This window comes from Coregonus clupeaformis, chromosome 23 (assembly GCF_020615455.1).
Source record: "Coregonus clupeaformis isolate EN_2021a chromosome 23, ASM2061545v1, whole genome shotgun sequence".
In the NCBI taxonomy this organism is placed as follows: domain Eukaryota; kingdom Metazoa; phylum Chordata; class Actinopteri; order Salmoniformes; family Salmonidae; genus Coregonus; species Coregonus clupeaformis.
Window position 1 is genome coordinate 32521707 of NC_059214.1, and position 24956 is coordinate 32546662.

General features: G+C 45.1%; 1 pseudogene; it reads right to left on the reverse strand.

Annotated features, from left to right (window-relative positions):
• Window positions 1-553: 553 nt before the first annotated feature.
• The window catches only part of LOC123481205, a 47528-nt pseudogene continuing 23125 nt past the window's right edge, over window positions 554-24956 (reverse strand).

Consider the following 24956-nt stretch of genomic DNA (forward strand, 5'->3'; position numbering starts at 1 on the left):
GCGTAAGCAATCCGCTCCGTCAATGTCCAGTCCAGATCCAGCCAGCGGGGTCAGACCGGACCAGGGGCGCTATGGGGGGTTGATTGGAGGGTGGTGGGCAAGGCCGGAGCCAGAACCGCCGCCGAGGAGGTATGCCCACCCAGCCCTCCCTTGTTTAGCCCTTATTGAGGCGCGGTCGCAGTCCGCGCCTTTAGGGGGGGGTACTGTCACGCTCTGGCTCCGGGACTCTGTATGTTGAGCCAGGGTGTGTTCGTTCTGTGTGGGTTGTTTCTATGTTGGGTGTTCTAGGTTGTTGTTTTCTGTGTTGGCCTAAGTGACTCCCAATCAGAGGCAACGAGTGTCAGCTGTGTGCTGGTTGTCTCTGATTGGGAGCCATATTTAACTGTCTGTGTTTCACTTTGTGTTGGTGGGTTTTTGTTCCTTTACGGTCATTGTTACTGTGGACTTCACGAGTCGTCTATTGTTTTGGTTTTTGTGCGTTATTATAATAAAGTCAATCATGTTCGCTCAACACGCTGCGCCTTGGTCTACTCCTTTTCAAGACGATCGTGACAAATGTGCAGACTGGAAATCTTCCCACACCCATTGCATGTCTGAGATTCTTCTGGCATCTGCTCTCAGCCTGTACAGTGATTTCTTTAAAATAGAACAATAAATATACCTCATGAATAGACAATAGCTCCAACAAAATATATTTTTTGTAATATTTCAAAATATAAAAAAATAAATCATAATGTGTGTTCCTTACATCATGATACTTCGTCCTTATCCGCCTTCCTGGTTTGGAGTGTTAGAACCCAGACGTCCCAGGTTCATCTTCCTCAACCTTGTCATCAGACATTATAACAGATTATTACATAGCAAAAAGTGGCTGATGTGATAGGGTAATCACGCAACAATGGTGGACTTTAACATAGTCACATACCTGTGGGGGTGCCTGGAACTGGTGATTGGCCATGATTGAATTCCTTGGATATCGTCCAGAAAAAATATAATATGAATTTGAGCCAATCATCAAGTGAAAATGAAATGTTTTCATAATGCAAAATGATGTTCATAATATTACAGTAGTTGATATTACCAAGGACACTGTCCGTATTTCCTCCAGTACCATACAAGTGCAGCCGCAGTAACAATCAGACATAGAATGACAATGAGTAGAACCCAACAGGCAGCAGAGGTCTCTATGAGGAGAGAGGGGATACAGTTAATATAGGAAACAGTCTGTATTTACAATTACATATAATTGTGTTGACCTAACAAGCATCATGGCTCTGATGCAAACACTTTCCTGCAGAAAGCAAAGAGAAAATACTAAGTAATAAGACATGTACATATGCAGTAAGAGATAAGTGTGTATCATGACCATCTTAGTTAGTGGTTATACAGTACCTTCCTGTAGAAAGAGGAATGAGGACATACAGTGGGGGAAAAAAGTATTTAGTCAGCCACCAATTGTGCAAGTTCTCCCACTTAAAAAGATGAGAGAGGCCTGTAATTTTCATCATAGGTACACGTCAACTATGACAGACAAAATGAGAAAAAAAAATCCAGAGAATCACATTGTAGGATTTTTAATGAATTTATTTGCAAATTATGGTGGAAAATAAGTATTTGGTCACCTACAAACAAGCAAGATTTCTGGCTCTCACAGACCTGTAACTTCTTCTTTAAGAGGCTCCTCTGTCCTCCACTCGTTACCTGTATTAATGGCACGTGTTTGAACTTGTTATCAGTATAAAAGACACCTGTCCACAACCTCAAACAGTCACACTCCAAACTCCACTATGGCCAAGACCAAAGAGCTGTCAAAGGACACCAGAAACAAAATTGTAGACCTGCACCAGGCTGGGAAGACTGAATCTGCAACAGGTAAGCAGCTTGGTTTGAAGAAATCAACTGTGGGAGCAATTATTAGGAAATGGAAGACATACAAGACCACTGATAATCTCCCTCGTTTTTGGGCTCCACGCAAGATCTCACCCCGGGGGGTCAAAATGATCACAAGAACGGTGAGCAAAAATCCCAGAACCACACGGGGGGACCTAGTGAATGACCTGCAGAGAGCTGGGACCAAAGTAACAAAGCCTACCATCAGTAACACACTACGCCACCAGGGACTCAAATCCTGCAGTGCCAGACGTGTCCCCCTGCTTAAGCCAGTACATGTCCAGGCCTGTCTGAAGTTTGCTAGAGTGCATTTGGATGATCCAGAAGAGGATTGGGAGAATGTCATATGGTCAGATGAAACCAAAATATAACTTTTTGGTAAAAACTCAACTCGTTGTGTTTGGAGGACAAAGAATGCTGAGTTGCATCCAAAGAACACCATACCTACTGTGAAGCATGGAGGTGGAAACATCATGCTTTGGGGCTGTTTTTCTGCAAAGGGACCAGGACGACTGATCCGTGTAAAGGAAAGAATGAATGGGGCTATGTATCGTGAGATTTTGAGTGAAAACCTCCTTCCATCAGCAAGGGCATTGAAGATGAAACGTGGCTGGGTCTTTCAGCATGACAATGATCCCAAACACACCGCCAGGGCAACGTAGGAGTGGCTTCGTAAGAAGCATTTCAAGGTCCTGGAGTGGCCTAGCCAGTCTCCAGATCTCAACCCCATAGAAAATCTTTGGAGGGAGTTGAAAGTCCGTGTTGCCCAGCGACAGCCCCAAAACATCACTGCTCTAGAGGAGATCTGCATGGAGGAATGGGCCAAAATACCAGTAACAGTGTGTGAAAACCTTGTGAAGACTTACAGAAAACATTTGACCTGTGTCATTGCCAACAAAGGGTATATAACAAAGTATTGAGAAACTTTTGTTATTGACCAAATACTTATTTTCCACCATAATTTGCCTATAAATTCATTAAAAATCCTACAATGTGATTTTCTGGATTTTTTTCCCTCATTTTGTCTGTAATAGTTGACGTGTACCTATGATGAAAATTACAGGCCTCTCTCATATTTTTAAGTGGGAGAACTTGCACAATTGGTGGCTGACTAAATACTTTTTTTCCCCACTGTAAGTCTGATACTAACACATGCAGTGAAAGATAAGTGACCATCTGGCTCAACTTTGTTATCCATGCTACATCACATTTCTCATAACCTCATATATGTGTTTTATGTGTATGCCAGGAATGCCTGTATTGTTGCCAGACAAATTTCCCTACGGGACAATAAAGTATTCAGTAAAGTACTCAATCAAGCAAGCAAGCAATCAACCAATCAATCGCATAACAATTATAAGCAACATATAAAACAGTATAAGCAACCAGTTAAGCAACCAGTATGAATACTGTGTGTGTGTGTGTGTGTGTGTGTGTGTGTGTGTGTCTCTCAGGTGCTTCTCACCAGAGGATGTGTGTACATAGAGGGAGCCAGTTGCTCGTCCGTAGGGGTTGGAGGCCTCACAGACATAGAGACCATTCAGCTCAGAGCTGAGACTGAGGAGGTGCAGTATGTCTCCCTCTGCTCTCACTGAAGACACAGGCCATGGCTGGCCCACTCTGGGGGAGAGAGAGGAGAAGAGGGGCTGAGTGTGTGACTGTGTATGTGTGTGTCTGTGTATGTGTGTGTCTGTGTGTGTGTGTGTGTGTGTGTGGACGTGTTTAACTATACCTGTGTTGGTCCCCACAAGGTCAAATGCTATTTCTAGTGGGATTAGGATTAAGGTTAGAATTAGTGTTAGGGTTAGAATTAGGTTTAGGGTTAGGGTTAGGGTTAGGAGATTGGGTTAGTTTAAGTGTTAGGGTTAGGAGCTTGGGTTAGGTTTAGGGTTAGGGTTAAGGTTCGTTTTTTTGGTTAAGGTTAGGGTTAGGGTAAGGGTACGGGTTAATGTTAGGTTTATGGTTAGGGTTAGGGGTTAGGGAAGATAGGATCTTGAATGTGACTGAATTGTATGTCCCCACATGGTTAGATGCGCAATACTTTGTGTGTGTTTGTTTGTCCTTTAGACATGAACATACTGAAGCTTCAAGCTAATTTAGATATCACATGTTAACAAGTTTAGCTAACATTTAGATTTAAACTGGATTGAACTAGTTTACATATGAATGAGTACCTGCTCCAGGTGTAGTTGGGTTGTCATCTGCTACACATAGGAAGACTGTGGCTTTAGAGGCCTCACTAAGGGTGATGTTCACTGACTGAGGTGGATCTATGAGAGAGAGAGAGAGAGAGAGAGAGAGAGAGAGAGAGAGAGAGAGAGAGAGAGAGAGAGAGAGAGAGAGAGAGAGAGAGAGAGAGAGAGAGAGAGAGAGAGAGAGAGAGAGAGAGAGAGAGAGAGAGGGAGAGAGAGAGAGAGAGAGATAGAGAGAGAGAAGAGAGTCAGGCCATGAACAGGTAGGAAGTCAGTGACTTAGCAGTGTGGAGCCAGGACAACATCTCCCTCAACATCAATTAGACCAAAGTTCTGATCGTGGACTATGGGAGAAAGAGGGGAGAGCACGCCTCCATTCACACGTGCTGTTGTGGAGCGGGTCGAACCTTAAGTTATTTGGTGTCCACATCAGTAAGATGCTAAGGTCCACGCTCACCCACACAGCCCTGAAGAGAATGGGTCTTCAGATCCTCAAAGGATTATACAGCTGCACCAATCGAAAACATATTTTCTGAGTGCATCACCGCTCTTGGCAAATGCAATGCCCTTCGCCAAAAGCGCTACAAAAGGGTGGAACTAATAGGTGTTAATAAAAGGTGGAACTAATAGGTGTTATTCAAAGGGTTCTCCTTGGGACAGCCGAAAAAAACATATTTGGTTCTAGGATAGGTTATTATCTAAGTGTATAGACAGACAGGGACTGTTTAGAGGGACTATGTAAGCTATAGCCAGTGCAGACATGAGTTATACTTACAGTGGAAGTCTATGGTCTGTGACAGTGATAGTGGTTGGAATTTACATTTACAGTGGATACCGATAGTGTAGGACAGTAGTAGTGGAGAGCAGGCACTGCAGCAGCCCGCTTGAGGTGGCAGGAAAAAGTGCAGGAGAGTACCACAGCCTGGGCTCAGGTGGCAGGCAGCATATATATGCTTGGTCACAGGCTCACCACATGGAGGCAGGTGTGGAAAGAGATGTGCAAAGGCCTCTGGTCCTATGATGGGAGGAGAGGCAGGTGGAAGAGCCGAAGAGGGCCCATTTCTGTGCAGTGGCGAGGCAGCAGTGGTGGTGGAAGAGGAGCTGCAGCGTGGCCTGCTCACAGCAGGTGCAGTGGTAGTGCAGAGCCTGGGCCAGGCCTGCTTTCATAGTGGATAGGGCAGGTGGAACATAGTCGTGTGTTTCTGCCTTCAGAAGTGTAGGAGGCAGTGGTAGAAAAACAGGACAAGGTTTGCTCATAGTGTAGGACAGTGGTAGAATAATATATTTACAGTGTCTGTCTATAGTGTAGGACAGTAGCAGTAGAATATATTTACAGTGTCTGTCTATAGTGTAGGACAGTAGTAGTAGAATATATTTACAGTGTCTGTTTATAGTGTAGGACAGTAGTAGTATAATATATTTACAGTGTCTGTTTATAGTGTAGGACAGTAGTAGTAGAATATATTTACAATGTCTGTCTATAGTGTAGGACAGTAGTATTATAATATATTTACAGTGGATGTCTATTGTGTAGGACAGTAGTATTATAATATATTTACAGTGTCTGTCTATAGTGTAGGACAGTAGTAGTAAAATATATTTACAGTGTCTGTCTATAGTGTAGGACAGTAGTAGTAGAATATATTTACAGTGTCTGTCTATAGTGTAGGACAGTGGTAGTAGAATATATTTACAGTGTCTGTTTATAGTGTAGGACAGTGGTAGTAGAATATATTTACAGTGTCTGTCTATAGTGTAGGACAGTAGTAGTAGAATATATTTACAGTGTCTGTCTATAGTGTAGGACAGTAGTAGTAGAATATATTTACAGTGTCTGTTTATAGTGTAGGACAGTGGTAGTAGAATATATTTACAGTGTCTGTCTATAGTGTAGGACAGTAGTAGTAGAATATATTTACAGTGTCTGTCTATAGTGTAGGACAGTAGTAGTAGAATATATTTACAGTGTCTGTTTATAGTGTAGGACAGTGGTAGTAGAATATATGTACAGTGTCTGTCTATAGTGTAGGACAGTAGTAGTATAATATATTTACAGTGTCTGTCTATAGTGTAGGACAGTAGTAGTATAATATATTTACAGTGTCTGTCTATAGTGTAGGACAGTAGTAGTAGAAGACACTTACAGTGGATGTTTATGGTGTAGTTGTAGCTCCTTTCTGTTGCCAGGGCAGACTGGTTGACCACACACTGGACCTGCTGCTGATTGGCTGCTCTGGTTGGCACCCCGAGCAGGTGGCTGAGTACTGTGGTAGTTCCATTGGCGTGCTGGGTGGAGTTTGTCATTGTCCTCAACAAACTGCCGAATGTACCTGAAATCCACTTCACTTCTGCCTGTGGCTTGGCACCAGCAGCCACACAGGTTGCCAAGACAACCTCATTCTCCCCAATGACAGGATGAACATCAACTGTCACACTCACTACTGGAGGAGCTATGACCAGAAAACAAACAAACAGAGAACAGAAAACATGAACAAGTCACTCATTATTGTGTTTCCCATGTAGCTCAGTTGGTAGAGCATGGCACTTGCAATGCCAGGGTTGTGGGTTTGATTCCCACGGGGGACCAGTATAAAAATGTATGCACTCACTAACTGTAAGTCATTCTGGATAAGTGCGTCTGCTAAATAACTACAATGTAATTATAAATGTGGAACTATATGTGAAAAACAACCAAAACACACACAGCCTGTCATGTGAAACTTATCCAAATGCTCATGTTACATGACCAAAAAACCCTACCATGTTTTCTATCTGGCCAATTGCAATATACATCATTAGTAACTACACATTTACTGTATTGGAGGTTTGGGCAAATCCGGTTTTAACAGGTTTTAGCTCACCCTGATGAGAGGCTCACCACCTAGAACCTAGAACCCTCTATGCAAGGTTCTTCCATAGAATTAGGAATTAGAATATGATCTCTATGGGTTCCTGATAGATTCCCCTGTAAATGGTTCTGCCTAGAACCCTCTAAATAATAACATATATTTAAAAATGTTTTATTGTCACATACACCAGATAAGTGCAGTGAAATGTGTTGTTTTACAGGGTCAGCCATAGTAGTACAGCACCGCTGGAGCAAATTAGGGTTACGTGCCTTACTCAGCCAGAGTGAGGATATCCAACAATTGGAACTTTTAATCACCTGCAACCTGCATTTTAGAATGACTGCCAGGTTAGGGAAGATTCATTAATGAGCTACCTAAATTATCTAAACTGGAACAACCGGGTGCAATAAGTCCAACTAGTAACAGATTGGATGAGTTGAGATAAATGGTATGTTATTGTGCAGCTTGTGTATCTTTGTGTAGCATAAGGTTAATGAACTAATCAATGTGCATACAAAAACAGAGATCTTGAAACAAACAAATCTACAAGAAAAAGGTGTAGAGCGCGGCAGATGTTTATTTTGCCTTCGCAAAAGGCAGGAATCGTGGTCACAGGCAGGCAATGGTCATAAACAGGTAGGTAAACAGGCAGGAGAATCAAAAACTAGGAGTGAAGGCTATAACTGGTTCTCACAAACGAGCTAGAAAAAGGCTTAGTAGAGTCAAAACAAACAATACCTCACAAGGCACAAACAGAAACAACTGAACTAAATAAGGAGCTGATGAGACCAGGTGAGTAACTAACATGGTTCAGGCGTTCCGTCTGCCCGTTGGTCTAGGGATGGTACCTGGAGGAGAGGCTGAGACGATGTCCTCCGGAATCCCATACAGACGGAACACCTGTTGGAACATACTCTCAGCCAATTCCATGGCGTTAGGTAAATGAGGAAGAGGAACCAGATGACACATTTTTGAAAAACGGTCTACTATGACAAGGATGGTGGTGTTACCAGAGGATTCAGGAAGGTCTGTGATGAAGTCAACAACTATGTAGGACCAGGGTCTGTGAGGGATTGGCAAAGGCTGAAGCTTACCGGAAGGGAGATAATGGCTTTTGGTTTGGGCGCAGACTGGACAGAAGAGTACGTAATCCCTGATGTCGGATGCCAGTGAGGACCACCAGAATTTACGGGCTAGAAGTTTGGTGGTTCGTGTGATGCACGGATGTCCTGACCCCAAGGACGTGTGACACCATTGCATCAGTTGGGGTCTAACAGCTGCTGGTACGTAACTCTTCCCAGTTGGTGTCTCAGGAGGAGCCGGGTCTGAGGTTAGGGCTTCCTGTATGGCAGAGTGAACCTCCCACTGTACCGGTCCCATAATGCAAGAGGAAGGAAGAATGGGTGTAGGGTCTGTGTTACTGGTCGGAATGTCAAACTGGCGGGAGAGAGCATCAGCTTTTACGTTTTTCTTTCCAGGGATGTAAGTAACATGAAAATGGAAGCGTGTGAAGAAGAGCCCAGCGGGCTTGTCTGGAGTTTAACCTCTTGGCCCCTCTGATATCTTCCAGATTACGATGATCTGTTAGGACAAGAAAGGGATGTTGTGAGCCCTCCAACCAGTGGCCCCACTCCTTGAGGGTCAGCTTGATGGCGAGGAGTTCTCTGTTCCCCACATCGTAATTCCTCGCAGTGGGGGATAACTTCCTGGAGAAGAAGGCACAAGGATGTGATTTTGGAGGTGTTCCCACCCGCTGAGAGAGTATGGCTCCTACTCCTACTTCGGAGGCATCCACCTCCAGGGTAAAAGGAAAGGTCGGATCAGGTTGGCGAAGGACAGGAGCTGAGGTGAAGAGGCATTTCAAGGTGTTGAAAGCATTCAGTGCGATATCAGGCCATTGAAGGGTCCGGGTCTTTTGGCTGGTAAGGGCAGTGAGGGGAGCGGCAGTAGAACTGAAGTTCCCGAATGAACCGGCGATAGAAGTTGGAGAACCCAATGAAACGTTGGAGTTCCTTAACAGTGGTGGGTTTGGGCCAGTTACTGACGCCGGTGACTTTGTTCTCATTCATGCTAACCGCTCCAGGTGTCAGTATAAACTGAGGAAGTTTGCTGAGGTTACATGGAAGCTGCTCTTTTCAGTCTTCACATAAAGGTTATGGTCAAAGAGCCGTTGAAGAACCCTTTGTGTGTACATGCTGTATGTGTTCCTTCAGGGTGTGGGAGTAAATCAGGATGTCATCAATGTAGATGATGAGAAAGCGGTTGATCATATCCTGGAAAACTTTGTTCATAAAGGATTGGAAGACGGCGGGGGCGTTAGTAAGGCCGTAGGGCATGACCAGGTATTCATAGTGTCCTCGTGCGGTGATAAAGGCAGTCTTCCATTCGTCGCCTTCACGTATACGGACAAGGTTATAAGCACTCTGCAGGTCGAGTTTTTTATAGATGTTGGTGTGGCCCACTTGTTCAAGGGTCGCTGGGATCAGAGGAAGGGGGAAACGGCTCTTGACCGTAATGTCTTTCAGGGAACGGTAATCAATACATGGACGAAGACCACCGTCCTTTTTTCCAACAAAGAAGAAGCTGTACGCAGCCAGGGAAGAAGAAGGAAGAATGAATCATTGTAGTTCTCCATTGCCTCATTTTTCGGGATAGATAAACACGGCCCTTCGGTGGGGACACTCCAGGGAGTATGTCAATAGCACAGTCCCCTGGGCGATGTGGTGGCAGAGTGGAGGCCTTGATTTTGCTAAAGACATTGCTGTACTGGGCATGGTATGTGGTACGTTGGGGACACTGCAAAGGCAGAGTCCTCAATGGTGGTGGCTCTGCAGGGTAGGCTGAGACAACTGGTGAAGCAGGTAGAAGACCAGGACAGTAGTTCTCCTTGTCGCCATGAGATGGCAAGGTCGTGACGACAAATCCAGGGGTGTCCGAGGATGAGTGGCTTTTTGGGGGATGAGAGTTCCATGAGTTGAATGGTTTCGATGTGGAAGACTCCAATCTGGAGGGTAACGCTCTGTGTCAGGTGCGTAATGAAGCCCGTGCCCAATGGCTGCCCATCCAGTGTGTTAATCCTTAAGGGAGGGGTGACAGGTGTAAGATCAATGTCAAGCTCTTGTACTACCTGGTGATCGATAAAACTACCTGCTGCTCCCGAATCTATCAAGCCCTCTACGTGCTTCGTAACCCCCATCACGGTTATTAATACTGGGATGGAGAATTGCTTCTGGGAGATATTTAGAAATACAGAAACGCCTACCTGCATGGCAGCGGAGGGACCCTTCTCATCTCTCCGTGGAGGGCGAACAGGGCAATGGCTGAGTAGATGATCTTTCCCTTTCCAGTATAGGCAGAGCCCTTCTTGGATCCAACTTTGACGTTCGATACACGGGAGAGGAGCATGACCCAACTGCATGGGCTCTGGAAGACTCGGACGGGATGACGGAATCATGGAAAGAGAAGGTTTCGGGTTCCTGGGTGGCAGAGTTCTTTGGCGATCGGCGATGAGGTGGTCGATGGAGATGGATATACGAATGTATTGATTTAAATCCTGAAGGTCACCTCTACAGGCCAGCTCCGCCTGAATTTCCCTGTTGAGCCCTCTTCGGTAGACGGTAAGTAAAGCAGCCTCACTCCATCCACTCCCTGCAGCCATGGTGCGGAACTCGAGGGCGTACTCGGCAGCTGAATTGCGTCCTTGTTGAAGGTCTATGAGGAGGTCCCCTATAGGACGACCGGAAGGAGAGTGATCGAATACCTCTTTGAAGAGGGTGTGGAAATGGGTCTCGGATCCGAGTTCTGTGCTGTTGGCTGTCTATATGGCGGTGGCCCAATCCAGGGCTTTGCCTGTGAGTAGAGCCACAACAAAATCCACCCTGCGCTTGTCGGTGGCGAAGTTAGTGGGGTTGTGCTCATTGTATTTGCTGCATTGCATCAGAAATCCCTGACCTTTCCCAGGTGAACCGTCATATTTTCCAGGCATGGATATGAATGAAGGAGGGCTATGGGTTGCGATACCTGGCATCGGAGGAGTAGCGATAGGCTGGCGGAGAAGATGGCCGATTACCTCTATACGCTCCTTTTGCCGGGTTAGGCGCCACTGTAGCTCCGCTGAATCCATACAGTTTTTTGGTGAGGTATTCTGTAATGAATACTCAGGGAGAAAAAGGTGTAGATTCACGCGTAGAGCGCGGCAGGTGTTTATTTCGCCTTCGCAAAAGGCAGGAATCGTGGTCACAGGCAGGCAATGGTCATACACAGGTAGGCAAACAGGCAGGAGAATCAAAAGCTATATCTGTTTCTCACAAACGAGCTATAAAAAGGCTTAGTAGAGTCAAAACAAACAATACCTCACAAGGCACAAACAGAAAGAACTGAACTTAATAAGGAGCTGATGAGACCAGGTGAGTAACTAACACAGGTGAAATCAATGAACAAAAATGAAAGATAGGGCTACGTTCAAGAACACAAAGAAACAGGGCTACGTACAAGAACAAAAGGTAAACTAAGAAAAAAATACAGAACCTTACACCTCCAATAGAGCATGCCCAGAAATATGATAATGATGGGCGTGGTTTTGAGTGTTTTACTCTACACCAGAGATGGGCAAGTATTTATAAAATCGCAAAATCTTCTCTCCGCCCCATGGAAAAATGTGTAGAATTGCAGCAAATTTGCTTTAAAATGGCAATATTTTCTCTCTGCCCCTTTGGCAAAATGTGTAGAATTGCAGCAAACTTGCTTTCATGGCAAAATGTGTAGAATTGCACGAAATTAACTCTAAAACTTAATTAGTCTTCTCCAAGCTCTGATGCTGCTGATGGTCATTGGTAGCCTACCAAACGTTATAACTGCCTGGTACTCAGCACTCTATTGTCCCTCTAATCACTCTGACATCAATCTAAAGGTAATATAAAATCTATTCACACACTTCATGAGAGCCCATGAGCTCATGTTGCACAACATTTCTATAGGATATGCAATTGCGTGAGAAAACAGAGTTTTGATGGCCTCTATTAAAAAGAGGAGGATCCCATCAGCTTTCTATAGGCTACCTACTATATTTATTTATCAACTTTCCTAATATTAAGCACATTGCTTCGCTTTACAACAGGAGTATAGCCTACCTGGCTGGCATGCAAATGAACCACGGGAAAAGCATCCTCCCTTCGCTGTTTAAGTGCATACATGACATGTATTTTTTTCCCATGTCCCTGTTCTGAGACAGGTGCATGATAATGGTCCACTGTAAATCAAAATTAATTTCACACATAGACTACCGTTCAAAAGTTTGGGGTCACTTAGAAATGTCCTTTAAATAAATGTGTCCATTAAAATAACTTCAAATTGATCAGAAATACAGTGTAGACATTGTTAATGTTGTAAATGGCTATTGTAACTGGAAACGGCAGATTTTTTATGGAATATCTACAGTGGGGGAAAAAGCTACAGCAAATTATGGTGGAAAATAAGTATTTGGTCAATAACAAAAGTTTCTCAATACTTTGTTATATACCCTTTGTTGGCAATGACACAGGCCAAACGTTTTCTGTAAGTCTTCACAAGGTTTTCACACACTGTTGCTGGTATTTTGGCCCATTCCTCCATGCAGATCTCCTCTTGAGTAGTGATGTTTTGGGGCTGTCGCTGGGCAACACAGACTTTCAACTCCCTCCAAAGATTTTCTATGGGGTTGAGATCTGGAGACTGGCTAGGCCACTCAAGGACCTTGAAATGCTTCTTACGAAGCCACTCCTTCGTTGCCCGGGCAGTGTGTTTGGGATCATTGTCATGCTGAAAGACCCAGCCACGTTTCATCTTCAATGCCCTTGCTGATGGAAAGAGGTTTTCACTCAAAATCTCATGATACATGGCCCCATTCATTCTGTCCTTTACACGGATCAGTTGTCCTGGTCCCTTTGCAGAAAAACAGCCCCAAAGCATGATGTTTCCACCCCCATGCTTCACAGTAGGTATGGTGTTCTTTGGATTCAACTCAGCATTCTTTGTCCTCCAAACACGACGAGTTGAGTTTATACCAAAAAGTTCTATTTTGGTTTCATCTGACCATATGATATTCTCCCAATCCTCTTCTGGATCATCCAAATGCACTCTAGCAAACTTCAGACGAGCCTGGACATGTACTGTCTTAAGCAGGGGGACATGTCTGGCACTGCAGGATTTGAGTCCCTGGCGGCGTAGTGTGTTACAGATGGTAGGCTTTGTTACTTTGGTCCCAGCTCTCTGCAGGTCATTCACTATGTCCCCCCGTGTGGTTCTGGGATTTTTGCTCACCGTTCTTGTGATCATTTTGACCCCACGGGGTGAGATCTTGCGTGGAGCCCCAGATCGAGGGAGATTATCAGTGGTCTTGTATGTCTTTCATTTCCTAATAATTGCTCCCACAGTTGATTTCTTCAAACCAAGCTGCTTACCTATTGCAGATTCAGTCTTCCCAGCCTGGTGCAGGTCTACAATTTTGTTTCTGGTGTCCTTTGACAGCTCCTTGGTCTTGGCCATAGTGGATTTTGGAGTGTGACTGTTTGAGGTTGTGGACAGGTGTCTTTTATACTGATAACAAGTTCAAACAGGTGCCATTAATACAGGTAACGAGTGGAGGACAGAGGAGCCTCTTAAAGAAGAAGTTACAGGTCTGTGAGAGCCAGAAATCTTGCTTGTTTGTAGGTGACCAAATACGTATTTTCCACCATAATTTGCAAATAAATTCATTAAAAATCCTACAATGTGATTTTCTGGAATTTGTTTTCTCATTTTGTCTGTCATAGTTGACGTGTACCTATGATGCAAATTACAGGCCTCTCGCATCTTTTTAAGTGGGAGAACTTGCACAATTGGTGGCTGACTAAATACTTTTTTCCCCCACTGTACATACAGTCGTGGTCAAAAGTTTTGAGAATGACACAAGTATTGGTCTTTACAAAGTTTGCTGCTTCAGTGTTATGAGATATTTTTGTCAGATGTTACTATGGTATACTGAAGTATAATTACAAGCATTCCATAAGTGTCAAAAGCTTTTATTGACAATTACATTAAGTTTATGCAAAGAGTCAATATTTGCAGTGTTGACCCTTCTTTTTCAAGACCTCTGCAATCCACCCTGGCATGCTGTCAATTAACTTCTGGACCACATCCTGACTGATGGCAGCCCATTCTTGCATAATCAATGCTTGGAGTTTGTCAGAATTTGTGGTTTTTTGTTTGTCCACCCGCCTCTTGAGGATCGACCACAAGATCTCAATGGGATTAAGGTCTATGGAGTTTCCTGGCCATTTACCCAAAATTGCGATGTTTTGTTCCCCGAGCCACTTAGTTATCACTTTTGCCTTATGGCAAGGTGCTCCATCATGCTGGAAAAGGCATTGTTCGTCACCAAACTGTTCTTGGATGGTTGAGAGAAGTTGCTATTGGAGGATGTGTTGGTACCATTCTTTATTCATGGCTGTGTTCTTAGGCAAAATTGTGAGTGAGCCCACTCCCTTGGCTGAGAAGCAACCCCACACATGAATGGTCTCAGGATGCTTTACTGTTGGCATGACACAGGACTGATGGTAGCGCTCACCTTGTCTTCTCCGGACAAGGTGTTTTCCGGATGCCCCAAACAATCGGAAAGGGGATTCATCAGTGAAAATGACTTTACCCCAGTCCTCAGCTGTCCAATCCCTCTACCTTTTGCAGAATATCAGTCTGTCCCTGATGTTTTTCCTGGAGAGAAGTGGCTTCTTTGCTGCCCTTCTTAACACCAGGCCATCCACCAAAATTCTTTGCCTCACTGTGCGTGCAGATGCACTCACACCTGCCTGCTGCCATTCCTGAGCAAGCTCTGCACTGGTGGTGCCCCGATCCCGCAGCTGAATCAACTTTAGGAGACGGTCCTGGCGCTTGCTGGACTTTCTTGGGCGCCCTGACTCCTTCTTCACAACAATTGAACCTCTCTCCTTGAAGTTCTTGATGATCCGATAAATGGTTGATTTAGGTGCAATCTTACTAGCAGGGCTGAAATGCAGTGGAAACATTTTTGGGGCATTACGTTCATTTTCATGGCAAAGAGGGATTTGCAATTAATTGCAATTAATCTGATCACTCTTCATGACATTCTGGAGTATATGCAAATTGCCATCATCAAAACTGAGGCACCAGACTTCATGAAAATTTGTATTTGTGTCATTCTCAAAACTTTTGACCACGACTGTAGGCGTACAGAGGCCCATTATCAGCAACCATCAGTCCTTTGTTCCAATGGCACGTTGTGTTTGCTAATCCAAGTTGATCATTTTAAAAGGCTAATTGATCATTAGAAAACCCTTTTGCAAATATGTCAGCACAGCTGAAGGGTTTCTATGTAGACCCTTATTGTCTTTCAAAGAATCATCAAATAACTATTTCTTCCAAAAACGGTTCTTAGGATAAAAAAAGGTTATAGGTTGAATCGATCCCTCTGGTGGGGAAAGAAATTGTAGAGAAGATGGATTTTCCTTGGCAAAGCAAAACCTGTAGATGAGGGCTCTGCTCTTGCTCCACTTGAATAATGAACCTTCCAACTTTTTAGCTTTCTAGTATTGATTATCACATGCAGTCTTTCTACACTGTCAAAAGTAAAAACAATGATTTAAAGAGTGAAGGAAGAGTTCTTACCAAGCACAGTCAGAGGAATCTCTGTATTGTATGCTCCACTGGGGAAAAAAGGTGCCTTCATCCAACAGTCTGACAGCTGTTATTCTAATAGATCCAAGGTTTTCTGATGGGTTCCCAATAAACTGGACTCTACCTTCCAATCCATTTGGTGCAATAAACTTAGTATACCCACTGGGATAAATCAGCAGAAAAAAATAGTTATGTTTTTCTACCAGTTTACTTTTCTGCCATGTTATGTGTTTGAGCTTATTGGTTGTCTCTATCAGTCTGCAGGATAAGTCCACATCCTCCCCCTGTACCACAGTCCTGCATCCCCCAATCAACTGTGTACCTGAAGAGACACACAAGCCAAAAAAACAGTCCAAAAGATACATATAGAATAGATGCTTATGAACTCTAATAAACAGAGATGTTACCTAAACACACAGATAAGACCATTATTTTTATTTAGCTGTACTTATGAAATATGATATCCTATTGATGCTGAAATGTGGCTATTGCAACAACAACAAAAGGTGCCAATTGCTCATTATTTGGTCAGCCATATTAAGAGGAGATGGCTAAAGCACATACTGATCTGGGTCCAGTCTAGTCTGAAACTACTTAGTGAATACTGTATGTTATTAGAATAATAAGCCAAAAGCCCTGACACTATTATTACACTTACTCAAGAGTAAGATATTCAATACATTCCCAGATACTTGTGAACATACTGAGTTAAAAACATAGTAAACATACTGAGTTAAAAACATAGTAAACATACTGAGTTAAAAACATAGTAAACATACTGAGTTAAAATCATAGTAAACATACTGATTTAAGAACATAGTAAATATACTGAGTTAAAAACATAGTAAACATACTGAGTTAGAAACATAGTAAACATACTGAGTTTAAAACATAGTAAACATACTGAGTTAAAAACATAGTAAACATACTGAGCTGATATGTGTGCCTTATTGTACCTTAAAAGGACCAGGACTAAAATTGAATGGTGGGATTGTGTGTTTGGTGGGTGTTATTGCCAAAAGCATGACATTTTATCACATCAATTGAAACCCTACTTTCTGTATCCCTCTGGATGATGAGTAGAATCACACAGCACAGCTTCCATAACATTATTTGCTCTTCTCATTGCTAGGGTCATAGGGGAAATGTAATTATAGCATTATATTACATTTTCAGATTGACGTTTTGTAATAATGAGGACCTATTCATTGTTTATGTACGACAGCTATGTAGGCTAAGTTATTTCAAATGTAAAATTATGTTGAATGCAATGCAAATTATTTAAGCACTGGTCTGCAATCATTACTCAGATGAAAACAACGCACATCTTGCAAAAACGCACACCTTATTACAAAAATAAACAAACAGTCCTACATTGGTCAGTAATAATGGAATAAAACAGATGAATCTGTAAATGTAATAGGCCACTAACCTTTGATGAATGTAACTTCCTCTGCTGAAGTAGCCAAAACATTATTATTTTGCCGTTTGTGCTGCCAGAATAATGTCCTGCTGCTCCTGCAGAAAAACGCATTTTCAATAAAGATGTCAGGCTGCTTTCCAGCCACCCCCCAAAAAAACAACAGTTATTCTTCTTCGATGAGGTTTACGGCGGTTGTTATCCAATAAATGTTGCATTACCGCCACCTACTAGACTGGAGTATAACTCCTTTATACTTTGTTTGAAAAATAGACAAATACCCTACCATCTAACCCTACACTCACTTAAATAAAAAATAAAAACACTATCCTACTGCACTATTAAAATATATTTAGTCCTACATCAGGCCAATAGCCTGAAAGGATGGGACACCACCACTTAACACACCCTGTAGTTCTTCTGACGTCATGTCTCAAACACCCAAATACCTCTCTGCAGCTGCCACCACAACATCCATTTTCTGCGACCTACATTCCATCCCTGCAGTACAGATGATAACCATTGCTATAAATCCAATCTTACTGAAACATATATCACTTGTTGGCCTATCCCTCTGTACTAGAACAGCTCTAATACTCACACCACTCCTCTCAGGATCCTTCCCCCTTGACCCATCTTCCTCTACTTTCTTCACTGCCTCAGCATATGACAACTTCTGCACTACTCTAACCCTGGAAACCTCAACCTGCCTCTCTCGCACCGGACATTTCTGATCACCAGCGCCATGGGCACCCCTACAATTAAGACATACCCCGACTTTCCCCAATGCTACACATTCTTTCCTTCTGCACACTTCTCACACCTAGGATCCTCCCTCTTACAAACTGTTGCCACATGCACATAAGCTTGACACCTGTAACAACGTAATATATTCGGCATAAAAGCATGTACAGGATAACTTATACTGTATATCCTAACACTTTGTCGGGCAAAGACTCAACATCAAAACTCAAAATAACAGACAACGACTCTTCTGTGTCACCACTCATGGCACCCTATCTGCGTCGCACCAAACAATGAGCATCACAAACACTGGGAATCTTCAGTTGGTCAACTTTCACATTTACCGCTACCCCAGTAATCACCCCTTCCAATGGCGTCCTTTACTTGAGAGCAAAACAACCTCTTGCCCCAATTTGTTTAACTCGGAGCGCCTGCTCCCTCTGACCAGTAGAAACACAATAATTATCACAAGGCCACTTCTGGTTACCTTCACCGATTTCACAGCACTCAACTCTGTTTTTACCCACCTTGAAACCACAAATGGATCAGCCAAAAGGCAAGGGTCCACTTTTTCCAGAAACATCACTCTTACTGTCACAGACTCATCTTTATCCTGACCCTCGGTGCAAGCCTCGGGCTCCGATAACTTCAACACACCTACGACCTCTGATACTTCGCCCTCATTCACTTCCATTTCTCCTCCTGTCTTCGATCCAGCATACCGATCACACTCCTTACACTTTCTACCATTCTTCTTTAACAAACCATCTCCCTTTCTCCCTCAATTTTCCACAGACTATAGCTCACCCTCTTCCCCCCTCTCTCTCTTAGACCTCCTCTGCCTCTCTTTTTCCCAAGGGCAAAAAACAAAATGTGCTGTTTGGTGCCTCATTTAGAGCCTCTACCGCCATCTACTGGTGATGAAACCCGTAGGCCTCAAAACAAACAAATGATGTGACAAAGTTCTTTATTTTCTTGAAGAAAAACAAAGTTAAAGACAACCGGCCAGAATCTGTATGACTTGGGACTCCTCTCTCTGATGATATTTAACCAATGCATTAAAAAGTTCTTACTGGGAGTTGTTCAGGTATTCTAGTACCTTGGCTAGTCAAGATAACTTGGAGATGTGTCAGTAATTATCTAAGTCAGAAGGACCTCCACCTTTATGTTGGGGGAAGACAAGTGCTGTTTTCCTTATGGATAACACCAGTTGCAATTGTCAAGTTAAAAAATACAGGTTAAAGGTTAAACAATGAGTGGGGCAGAGAGTTGTAGTAAGAAGCGGTCAAGTGAATCAGCCCCTATGGATTATTTTTACATCAACGTTTAGCAAGGCACTTAATACATCGTAGACATTAAATGGTTGAAATGAAAATAAAGTATGTGAGTCTGTTCAGTGCATCATTCTTTACAATCTATTCTGAGGTGACTAAAGGACTACCTCTAGTGGAATGAGACTTTACTTTCCAACAGGTGGCCAGCTGAAGCAAAATGGTTATTAAAAGCACTACACATTTCATTTTTGTCTACTATGGGACCAGAGGCTGTCAAAACCTGCGGGGGCAATGAGGGGGTGGAGGTATGTTTCAAAGATTTGACCACTTTCTAGAAATGAGGTGGATTACCACCAGTCTCCAATACACAATTCAAGAAATATGTTGATTTTGCTTTTCTAAACATCTGAAGGACTTTCAATCAGACATAGGATCAGTCAGTCTAGCCTTAGCCCAACATCAGCTCAGACAAAAAAATGTTGCTCATTAAAATTCCTATAATTTATCTTTGTAATAATGGATGAGCGAGATTTAGGTAATTTAACATTACTTAAGCAGGCAATGGGACAATGGTCACTGAACTCATTAGCAATTATCCCATTGGCTGTAAACTTATGAGGGTATTTGTTAGAATAATATCTAAGAGAGTAGATGTTTCAGGGTGTTTAAATTTGAGGCGAGTTGGTTTACTTATCAGCTGAGTTAGATTTAGCTCTATACAAAAATATTTCGGCCTATCCAATACTGGCATCAACCAATCCAGATTAAGATCACCCACTATTAATAACTTGGATTTAGCATAGTTAGACAGCAGGTCAGACAATTTGCTAAGAGCACATAAGGAGGCCGAGGTAGGGTGATAAACTCCCACTGACATTAGTTGGGGATGGTTACCAAGGGCCCCATTTCAAGACTGGACATTCAAATTGCATGGGGACAGACATGGTAATACACACAGCAACATTCAAGATGTTCTTTATGAATATGGCGACACCCCCACCTCTGCCAGCTCTGTCAGATCTAAAAACATGATATCCATTCAGAGACACATCAGAATCTGGCACAAACTGTTTTAACCAAGTCTCAGCAATTATCAAAATGTCTGCGTTAGTTTGAGATGCCAGAATTACAATATGATCCATTTTCTAAATCAAATTTTTGGCATTTACATGAATCAGTCTAAGGCCACAGCTGCGGGATTTCAGATCAGATGGATGCCTGACCCTGAATTAGCTCTAGAATTGTTCTCATCTATTTGTATCTCTCTGGCAGGCAAACACATCCTTGGTTCTCTATAGAACTTTCAAGGCTAGAAAAACTGACTCTGTAGCTGATTGGCAGCTTTTCAGACAATTGACAAATAGATGCAATTCCTCAATCAACAAAGCTAAATCTAGATACTTTCTAAGGTCTAGCTCAGACTCTTCTGGTGATCCGTATACATTTAGGAAAACAGTTAATGCACTGAAGCATGGAAATTGTTCTCCTTCCCTGCCTAAGCAAGTTGTGTCAGACTGACATCATTACTGAGAATAATTAGATAAGTAATCAGTCCGCCAGTCAACTGCCTGCTCCTCTCCCAGCTCAATGGAAGTTCTGTCAACTTCTAGTGAATCTTTGTTTTCATTTCAACAACTTTCTACTTGCTACAATGAAGATGATGGCGCTAAGGAGGGTGCGCGTCTTGCCAGTTCCTGCTTGACTTTGCTTTTTTATGGCAACTATTTTAAAAACAAATTTAGGGGGTAGATCAGCTTTAATATTGCAGATAGATTGTTGCTTCTATCAATGTAATTGTCTGCATCATTTCCAATCCCCCATAAATTTTTGTAAAAAAAATATATTGTTGGAAACGGCAGATTTTTTATGGAATATCTACAGTGGGGAAAAAAAGTATTTAGTCAGCCACCAATTGTGCAAGTTCTCCCATTTAAAAAGATGAGAGAGGCCTGTAATTCTCATCATAGGTACACGTCAACTATGACAGACAGAAAAAAAATCCAGAAAATCACATTGTAGGATTTTTAATGAATTTATTTGCAAATTATGGTGGAAAATAAGTATTTGGTCACCAACAAACAAGCAAGATTTCTGGCTCTCACAGACCTGTAACTTCTTCTTTAAGAGGCTCCTCTGTCCTCCACTCGTTACCTGTATTAATGGCACCTGTTTGAACTTGTTATCAGTATAAAAGACACCTGTCCACAACCTCAAACAGTCACACTCCAAACTCCACTATGGCCAAGACCAAAGAGCTGTCAAAGGATACCAGAAACAAAATTGTAGACCTGCACCAGACTGGGAAGACTAAATCTGCAATAGGTAAGCAGCTTGGTTTGAAGAAATCAACTGTGGGAGCAATTATTAGGAAATGGAAGACATACAAGACCACTGATAATCTCCCTCGATCTGGGGCTCCACGCAAGATCTCACCCCGTGGGGTCAAAATGATCACAAGAACGGTCCCAGAACCACACAGGGGGACCTAGTGAATGACCTGCAGAGAGCTGGGACCAAAGTAACAAAGCCTACCATCAGTAACACACTACGCCGCCAGGGACTCAAATCCTGCAGTGTCAGACGTGTCCCCCTGCTTAAGCCAGTACATGTCCAGGCCTGTCTGAAGTTTGCTAGAGTGCATTTGGATGATCCAGAAGAGGATTGGGAGAATGTCATATGGTCAGACGAATCCAAAATATATATTTTTGGTAAAAACTCAACTCATCGTGTTTGGAGGACAAAGAATGCTGAGTTGCATCCAAAGAACACCATACCTACTGTGAAGCATGGGGGTGGAAACATCATGCTTTGGGGCTGTTTTTCTGCAAAGGGACCAGGACGACTGATCCGTGTAAAGGAAAGAATGAATGGGGCCATGTATTATGAGATTTTGAGTGAAAACCTCCTTCCATCAGCAAGGGCATTGAAGATGAAACATGGCTGGGTCTTTCAGCATGACAATGATCCCAAACACACTGCCCGGGCAACGAACGAGTGGCTTCGTAAGAAGCATTTCAAGGTCCTGGAGTGGCCTAGCCAGTCTCCAGATCTCAACCCCATAGAAAATCTTTGGAGGGAGTTGAAAGTCCGTGTTGCCCAGCGACAGCCCCAAAACATCACTGCTCTAGAGGAGATCTGCATGGAGGAATGGGCTAAAAAATACCAGCAACAGTGTGTTAAAACCTTGTGAAGACTTACAGAAAACGATTGACCTGTGTCATTGTCAACAAAGGGTATATAACAAAGTATTGAGAAACTTTTGTTATTGACCAAATACTTATTTTCCACAATAATTTGCAAATAAATTCATTAAAAATCCTACAATGTGATTTTATGGACTTTTTTTCTCATTTTGTCTGTAATAGTTGACGTGTACCTATATTGAAAATTACAGGCCTCTCTCATCTTTTTAAGTGGGAGAACTTGCACAATTGGTGGCTGACTAAATGTCACACCCTGGCTCTGGGGACTCTATATGTTGAGCCAGTGTGTGTAGATTCTATGTGTTTTTGTTCTATGTTCACAGTCTAGTATTGTATATCTATGTTGGCCAGAGTGGTTCCCAATCAGAGGCAACGAGTGTCAGCTGTTGCTGGTTGTCTCTGATTGGGAGCCATATTTAGACAGGCTGTGTTCCCACAGGTGTTGTGGGATCTTGTTCCTTTTGGTTTGTTTCCGTGTTGGTTGTTTAACCTAGGACGTCACGTTATTCGTTTATTGTTTTGTTCGTGTTATTCACTTTGGATAATAAAGTATGTTTGCCTTCAACGCTGCGCCTTGGTCTACTCCGTCTAACGATCGTGACAGAAGATCCCACCATACCAGGACCAAGCAGCGTGTCCAGGAACACACGCAGGAGGTAACTCTGGTGGATGTCCTCCTCGGTTGAGGGCAGATTACGGAGGAGGAGGCCGTCCGGTACCGGAAGGCTATGAAGGGGGAGAACCAGGCAGGAGAGGAGAAGCAGCGTCAACCGGGCCGTGGTCGGACAGGCGAGAGGCACCCCCAATACTTTTTTAGGGGGGGGCACACGGCATGGGCGACGGGGCAGCAGGAGGCTGCCACAGGTTGTATTGGGAGATTAGGAGAGGAGGCCACCGGGTTTGGGGGGCCAGAAGGCAGGTTGGCGGAGCCTGGATGGAGAGCGGAGCCAACTCCCCGTACTCAGGCATGGCAGCATGAGACTGGGCAGGTTCCGGCATTGTCCGGTATGTCCTGTGCGAGCACCCCGCACATGTCGTGCGAAGGTGGGCATGCAGCCAGGACGGAGTGTGCCGGCTCAGCGCTCGTGGCCTCCAGTGCCTCTCCTCGGTCCCGGATATCCTGCGCCAGTGTCACGTGCTGTTATGCCAGTACGGGTACACAGCCCTGCACGTCCTGTGCTGATGCCTCACACAGAGTGTGTGAAGGAAGCATTCAGCCAGGACGGGGTGTGGCAGCTCTTCACTCCAGGTCTCCTATCCGTCTCCACAGCCCGGCCCGGCCTGTTCCTGCTCCTCGCACCAAGCCTCCGGTGCGCGTCGCCAGCCCAGCCCGGCCAGTTCCTGCCATTCGCACCAAGCCTACGGTGCGCGTCACCAGCCCGGCCCGGCCTGTTCCTGCCCTTCGCACCAAGCCTACGGTGCGCGTCGCCAGCCCGGCCCAGCTTGTTCCTGCCCCTCGCACCAAGCCTATGGTGTGCGTCGCCAGCCCGGCCCGGCCTGTTCCTGCCCCTCGCACCAAGCCTACGGTGTGCGTCGCCAGCCCGGCCCGGCCTGTTCCTGCCACTCGCACCAAGCCAGGGGTGCGAGTCGTCAGCCCGGTAGGGCCCGTTCCTGCTCCACGCACCAAGCCAGGGGTGCGCATCGTCAGCCCGGTCCGGCCCGTTGCTGCTCCACGCACCAAGCCAGGGGTGCGCATCGTCAGCCCAGTCCGGCCCGTTGCTGCTCCACGCACCAAGCCAGGGGTGCGCATCGTCAGCCCGGCCCGGCCTGTTCCTGCCACTCGCACCAAGCCTACGGTGTGCGTCGCCAGCCCGGCCCGGCCTGTTCCGGCCCACGCACCAAGCCAGGGGTGCGCACGTCAGCCCGGTCCGGCCCGTTGCTGCTCCACGCACCAAGCCAGGGGTGCGCGATCGTCAGCCCGGTCCGGCCCGTTCCTGCTCCACGCACCAAGCCAGGGGTGCGCATCGTCAGCCCGGTCCGGCCCGTTGCTGCTCCACGCACCAAGCCAGGGGTGCGCATCGTCAGCCCGGTCCGTCCGTTCCTGCTCCACGCACCAAGCCAGGGGTGCGCATCGTCAGCCCGGTCCGGCCCGTTCCTGCTCCACGCACCAAGCTAGGGGTGCGCATCGTCAGCCCGGTACGGCCTGTTCCGGTTCCACGCACCAAGCCAGGGGTGCGCATCGTCAGCCCGGTCCGGCCCGTTCCTGCTCCACGCACCAAGCCAGGGGTGCGCATCGTCAGCCCGGTCCGTCCCGTTGCAGCTCCACGCACCAAGCCAGGGGTGCGCATCGTCAGCCCGGTCCGGCCCGTTCCTGCTCCACGCACCAAGCCAGGGGTGCGCATCGTCAGCCCGGTCCGGGCCGTTCCTGCTCCACGCACCAAGCTAGGGGTGCGCATCGTCAGCCCGGTCCGGCCCGTTGCTGCTCCACGCACCAAGCCAGGGGTGCGCATCGTCTGCCCGGTCCGGCCCGTTCCTGCTCCACGCACCAAGCCAGGGGTGCGCGTCGTCAGTCCGGCACAACCCGTGCCTGGGTCACCGGTGCCTGGTCAGGTACCGGTCAGCTGCTCCACACCGGAGCTTACGCAATCCGCTCCTACGATGTCCAGTCCAGCTCCAGCCAGCGGGGCCAGACCGGACCAGGGGCGCTACGGGGGGATTATTGGAGGGTGGTGGGCAAGCCCGGAGCCGGAACCGCCTCCGAGGAGGAATGCCCACCCAGC